Below are 6,910 nucleotides of genomic sequence, written 5' to 3' on the forward strand. Positions count from 1 at the left end.
ACAACTTCAAAAAGGAAATAAACCTTAAAATAAAAGAGTCCAATCCTTTTACATCTCAGATTGGATTTTATATCTAATAACTATTCCTAACCTTTAATTATGGTGCGCTATCTCTCTTGACTTGTTTCGGTGGCCCCCAGCCTACTTCTTTTAAGCATAGAAAACTCCACACGTTGCGCATCATGTTTGTAATTGCCTGGTACTCCTTGCGTGGTAGAAACAAAAGCATGAATCGTTCCTTAATCCCTCCTTTAACTTCTATAATATCTCCAATTAAATATCCATAGTTCTTGGTTGCATGCACCGAATGGATCTCGCCTCCTGGAACACAAACGGATAGCATCCTAGGCCGGTTTCCATTGCACGTTTGTTTACCTTTATTTCTTGCATGGTTGCATGCATGTCAAATCCTGAAACAATTCTGATCTGGTCCTGAGCCAGTGAATGTTTATTTTCTTGGCTTACGCCCATCTTGTGCAATACATTAGCATGCATGCACATAACATCGACCAATGCTTGCACCTCTTCATCATCTTCACTGGACTGGAAATAGTTTGAAACACAAATATCCTTCATCTTTACTCCATTGACATGCGACAAAGTATCGTGAACAACCATATTAGTAGCATCATCCGTGTTCGTATCATGGCTACAAGTACATTTTTCTTAATTGTAAACCATGATGTATTTTCTTTCGGTAACTCGAATCACTGACCTACAGCATGATAGCCCATATATTTGTGCGGAAATGTTGGAGATGGCCCGTTTAAAATGATGTTTTAGAAATTTTTTCAGTAAAAATCAGGGTGCCAACAGCGTGATGTTTGTATAATATTTCAGGAGAAGTGGATCTTTTTGGACAGTTATAGCCTCCAACTTTCTGAATGAGTATCAAAAAGAATGCTATGAGGTAATGCAAGCACTTATATTCAACATATGGACTACTCTAGGTTGCATGCTAAATTATGATTAGAAGTATCTCTATTTTTCAATCTAAGGCGTCTAAACTTTTTACTACTGTTCTTTTACATCCGAGTAACATTGCTTCCTAATTTCACTTGATTTGCATTGGACAACTCCCAGAGCTAGGAGCTCAACGAGCACAGGGATCTGTTCTGAGCTCCTCCCTGTCTGTTCTCATGTTTATTGTATCAACACATTCATTAAATGGGTGTACTGTAGTTCATATCTTATTTGCAAGTTGTGCAAAGCTGATGCTATTTGATCGTCTCAGTTAGATGAAAAATCAGGCAAGGTCTAAGGAAAGAAGAATTGAGGATCGGGAAGCATAGGAGCAGATTCTCGCGATATGTTACTGCGTCATCTTAGCCGATAACAAATGGAGAAGAAACAGAAAAGAAGTGGAGGATGAATATTGGACCAAAAATTTGATGAGGTCATGTGAATCTTTTGTCTTCACTTTGAGGTAAACTTCTACCTACTCCTGAGATCAGTGAATGATGTGTGGATTGAAGAATTAGTTTCTGGCTAATGGAACTACTAACTAGAATCTGAATATAAATGTTTAAAATCAAAACTGGGTTTAAACAATTGAGACTTTGATCTAGCAGTAAAAGCAAAGTTGTAGAGCATATGAAGGAGGTGGAAGTATGTAATACTGAAAGCTGATTTTTTATGCATGATTACTTTTAAGAAATACTTTTATGCATGTTATTGATACGTGCATCTCCCTTGATCTTCTTGTAGTAGAAACAAATTAGTTGGTTGGTTAACCTATAATTTAGTGCTAATTACTCTCCACCCATCTCGTCACATTCTATTCACCTTGGATTTAGATCAAGGTTCAGATCCTGGCGCATTTTTCTCGGTGAAAACAGATTGCACAATTGCAGATACAGAGGGGGAGAGAGGAAAAGGATTTCATGTCTCAGCCAAGCAGGAGTCGTTCATCTCCATGCAGCAGGAGCAACGCGCGTGCAAATGCGAGCCCACAATAAGCCGCCATTGCCTTTCTCTTAGCCCAATCACGCTCTCTGCACATATTTTGTATGTGTGTCCTTGCAAAACGATCCATATCCCGCATAAGTGGGATACTTTGCTCAGCTTGCTCCATTATTGAAGTACTTTGTTGTAAACACGTTTCTACATAATAATTGTTAATACCTTAACTTTGATGTGAAGGTTTGCATTATTGTTGTCGGACCTGAATTACATCAAAGACTTCAACAAGGGATGTTTTCCCTTTCACGTGATTGTCTTGCTGCCTTCCTCCTGCCTTTTAGTTCCATGCATGTATGCAGCTCCAAGATCCAGAGGCGTGCGATTGTCACGGCAAACGCGAGTAGCAAGGATGACAAGGCGGAGGAGGGAGGGAGAGTGTTCGACCCATCCAGGTTGCGACCAACCAATCTCCATTAATATCATTCATGTTGGTGCTGCCACTCTCCACGGAGGTGCCGGTCGGCCGGCACATACGTTAGTGCGTCATCTATCTCAGATTCTCAGTCACAGCTATGATAATTGGAATATATTCATCTCCAGCTACAGGCCCATATTTTTTTGGTTCATGGAAAGAATTTTATAATTTTATCCTGTAGTTTCATGCTCCACATTTTGATAAAATTGACAAATGTCAGATTTGATTCGTTATTAGGTTCATGAATGCCAGGCGCTGCTCTTTTTTGTGAGGACTGTGGTCAGCAGCGCTGCTTACCACGTTGATGATTGCAGAAGCAACACCCAAAAGGAGTGACATCACAAAGACGGAGGACGACATCGAGCTGAGGTGAGCCATTGCCAATTTGCCATGATACACAAGAATGGAAGTGATTTGTTTCTAATTCTGGCACAAAAACTAATAGAAGTCATGTATTATGGTTTTTAATGCTTGTGTATTTTTCTGTGATCTTTAGAAGAATTGTACCCTGAGAAAATTTGAGAAATCAATTGTATGTAACTTTGGAAATTAAGTATGTTGGTAGCATTCTGATGTTTAATATACTAGGTGACACCCCGCACGTTGATGATTGTATGTAACTTTGGAAATTAAGTAGTGGGGGTGGGCCTTTTCGCATGCATGTTATGTGATGATGCGGCATGCTTGCATGTTGAGAGAAATAGTTAGAGGGGGTAGCTATTTAGATATAGAAGATACCAGGGATCATACAACATGTGAAAAGTCATTAATAGCAATATATTTAGCATGACCTTGTTAAAGTGATGGTCTACGTGACAGCTTTCAATAAAGCACTAAGCCTCAATTGAACTGACAATATCTTGAGAAAGAGAAAGGTTATATGCTACAAAGGTTGTTTAAAATGTCGAATTGTTGGATAAACAAACTATGGTATATACATCCTTGGTGAACTTAGTTATGTATATGTACATTTGTGAGTGTTGAATAATGTCGCCATGTTGTGGATTTGGTGTTGACTTGCCTAATTTCTGTAGTATTATATGGTTCATGCAGGCAAATATTTAAAGTAAGGGCGATGGCTCTATTATATTGGAGTGTAAATTATTTGAGTAATGTATATTTATATATCTGTTGCCCCTGCTCCTCTTGTAGCAACACGAGCCACATTGAAGCCTATGGCCAAGAAAGTTCTTATCAAGTCTGCCGCTCGCCTTGAGCAGCGCACGAAGAACGCTACCGACTTCGATGAGCATAGATGTCGTTAGAGGATGATGTCGGTGGCTCTGCCCTCAAGATCTGTAGGAAGGTCATCAACAAGCTCACCTCTATGCTCAACCATTGCCTCAAGGTGAGAAACCCGATTCATACGACATCTATGTCATTTAATTTGTACTCATGGGTTCTATATCACCTCAGCTGATTTCAGTGCCTTGAGCTTTTCTTGCATTTGTGAATGGTGTAACATCTGCGGGATGATATCAACAAGTTCAACGTCAAAAATGAGCTCCACATTGTAGAGCGTTTACTACATCATGGTCATATACAAGTATTAGATGGCATCATATGTAACTACAACCTTCCTCTTTAGCATGTCTTTTATTTTGCGGGTATCATGTCTTTTATTTGGCAGGTAGCATTTATGTTGAAGACGATTCTTTAATCCTTTCTGAGGTGAAATACAAGCATGTAGCCTACCTCCCTTAATTATTGTATGATGGAGTTTTTGTTGATACAAAGCAATATTCATGTGAGGCCTCACTAATGTAAACTAAAGAAGAACTATTTAGTAGGCATATTTCATTTCTTAATGGGCGAGTATTTTACAAGTCACGATGCTTAGTTTATGTCTGACCATACTGTGAACACATAATAGCATTTAGTAGCGGGGTGAGGTGGTGGGCGCAGTCGCAGGCGCATGGCAGAGAGAGGCAGAGATGGGATTGGATGTGATGGCTGATAATGCTGATGCAGTTGCTGTCCATTTTGAGATGAAGAAGCGTTGTTAATGTCATTTTATAAAATATAGAAAATTTGGATATATCAGTTAAAATAAAAAATATGGTGATGCTGAGTACAAAAAAATTTAGCGGGGAATCTTTATGGAGTCCTCTATTCTTCTTGTATCCCCCAACTCTACCCATGCAACACGCTGGACATCCATGTCTATCCCCTCTGGCGGCTACAAGGAGTAAGAGAGAGTGAGATGAAGGGTGAGCGGAGGAAGGGAGAGATGGAGATATATAGAGAGAGGAAGAGCGGAGAGAGGGGAGGTTTACATGACATTGTTGTTGAGTTACTCAAATATATATATGCATTATAGCCCGTAGCAACGCACAGGCGTTCTACTAGTTGATATAAAACATGAGTTGAAGAGCCAGAAAGTCCGATTAGAAGTAAGTTAGAAGTTTTTTTCATTATTTTATTTGAAGGAATAAAATTATTTTTGAGGAATCAGAAAATCAGACTATAGTCTTGATTTCTTGGATTGCACATGTTATGCCATTTAATTTATGAATTACTTTTCATTGGAGGAATTTTGTTTGTGCAGATAAAGCACATGGGGCAACCGATCAGTGTCCACACTAATGAGATCACATCATTCTTCCGATATATACTCTGCAGTACTACTATTTTATGGGTTTCCTACATAATAGAAAATGTAAGAGACAACATTATAAATATTAAAAATTTCCATCATATTGGAAAACAAAAAATATCCCTGTGATCGAACAAAATTCAGATCAATCTTGCACCTCCATAAGTCTTTTTTTTAATTTAAATCAAGTTGAGTTTGTATTGCATCTTACTGTTTCTAATAAACAGTACGAACAAGGGAGGGCATAGCCATATTTGCATATTCCAAGACAACGAGATTTATATAGGAAATTATTTAATCTTTCAGATATAACCTCTAAACAGACAGGAAAGGAGTATCAATATTAAAAGTGCTAGCCCGTGCAGATGCATGGGTTGATGACTAGTATTTACTAATTGGAGGCACCACACGCGACTCCACGTTAATCATAGAAAAACTGTTTAATTAACCGTCGGATCTGTAATTTAAAAATTTTTAGCTGTTGGATGTACGTAATACACAGACAGAGTCCCGAACGACCACATCACAGTTCTGTTAAAAAAATAGTGTTTCTCTTCCCCACGTACAAAAAGTGTCCCCAGATGAGAGAAATAGAGTCCCCAACTCCCGCGTCTATGTTCTAATAAAATAAAAATAATGTGACAAACAAGGACATGTACAAATACAAGGACATCAGGGCATTAAAAAAACCACACCAGCCTCACGTCCCCCACTAAAAGAAGAGTCTCCAACATGCATGTCTAACTTCTATGAAAATAAAAGGAATGTGCCAAACAAATACGTGTACAGATATGAAGATCTCACACAAGTGAATAAAAAGTTGCCAGGCCTCTCATTAAAAAGAGTCGACATCTCAATCCCCAGAAAATGAAAATTCATGCACGTACAAAAAAGTTGGACCTCAAGCCTCATGGTCAGAAAAGAGAGTTTATGCCAGATTTTGAAAAAAGATATGTAGCGGTCGGATATTTTGTCGGCGCCATAGAGTATACTCAGAGCCGTACTCAGAGATCATATGCTGGCCAATCTGTGGCGCAACCAACATTGACCACAAAGTCTAAGTCCTTGGGCAGTAATCTACATGTCTTTGATAATTGATCTCCTGATCTCTACTTCCGCTTGGTCCCTCTGCTCCTCTCTTTTACGTGTGTTATCCTCCAGTTTCCACTTGATAAAAGTGAGGAATAGCTTGCAGATCAAAGGAACCAAATTAACTGATTTTACGTGCCTCAGATTTACGGATATATGAAAAATGATGCTTCTTTGGTAGCTTTCGATTCATTTTATCTAATGTTAATCATCTATGCAATTTGAATATACGAAGGTGATTAAACTTTCAATTTACACACCTTTCTCACTTCTATATTAACCGACATGCATAGTGCAGTGGACGATGTTGCATGACAAATAATATTGCTTCATTTACAGCTCCATCAGAACTAATTAGTGCATCGCATGCATCTCCCTTGGCAGGTTGGCTTTGTTTCCATTGAGCATTAAACGTATCATTTTGTTTTATTTTAAAGATTAGTTCATTGACGTTCTACTTTCACATTAGGTAGTGCAAGGATATCATGAAAATTCATGCATGTACACAAAAAAAGAGGGACCTCAAGCCTCATGGTAAAAAAAGAGAGTTTATGCTTGATTTTGAAAAAAAAGGGTAGTGGCCGGATATGTTGCTGGCGCCATAGAAATATACCCAGAGCCATACTCAGAGATCATATGCTGGCCAATCTGTGGCAAAAAATATTGACATTAAGATTCTGCAGATTTAATATAGGTAAACCTATTCATACGGATACCTTACAGAATAACATTATGGTTATATTTCCAGAGTATATCATCTGAATTTTCAGTGTTCGTGGCACATGGCGAAGGAAGCACAACGTTTTCCAAGACATGGGTAACCACACTGTCATGTTTGAAATGGAGAT

At 38.6% G+C, this 6,910-nt stretch overlaps 1 long non-coding RNA gene across 1 annotated transcript; it reads left to right on the forward strand.

Annotated features, from left to right (window-relative positions):
* Nucleotides 1–3,279: 3,279 nt before the first annotated feature.
* LOC125527490 lies at nt 3,280–6,191 on the forward strand. The gene is made up of 2 exons (XR_007292131.1): nt 3,280–3,725; nt 3,794–6,191. It is a non-coding gene; the product is annotated as an uncharacterized LOC125527490 (long non-coding RNA).
* Nucleotides 6,192–6,910: the final 719 nt, after the last annotated feature.

This window comes from Triticum urartu, unplaced genomic scaffold (assembly GCF_003073215.2).
Source record: "Triticum urartu cultivar G1812 unplaced genomic scaffold, Tu2.1 TuUngrouped_contig_4082, whole genome shotgun sequence".
Taxonomy (NCBI): domain Eukaryota; kingdom Viridiplantae; phylum Streptophyta; class Magnoliopsida; order Poales; family Poaceae; genus Triticum; species Triticum urartu.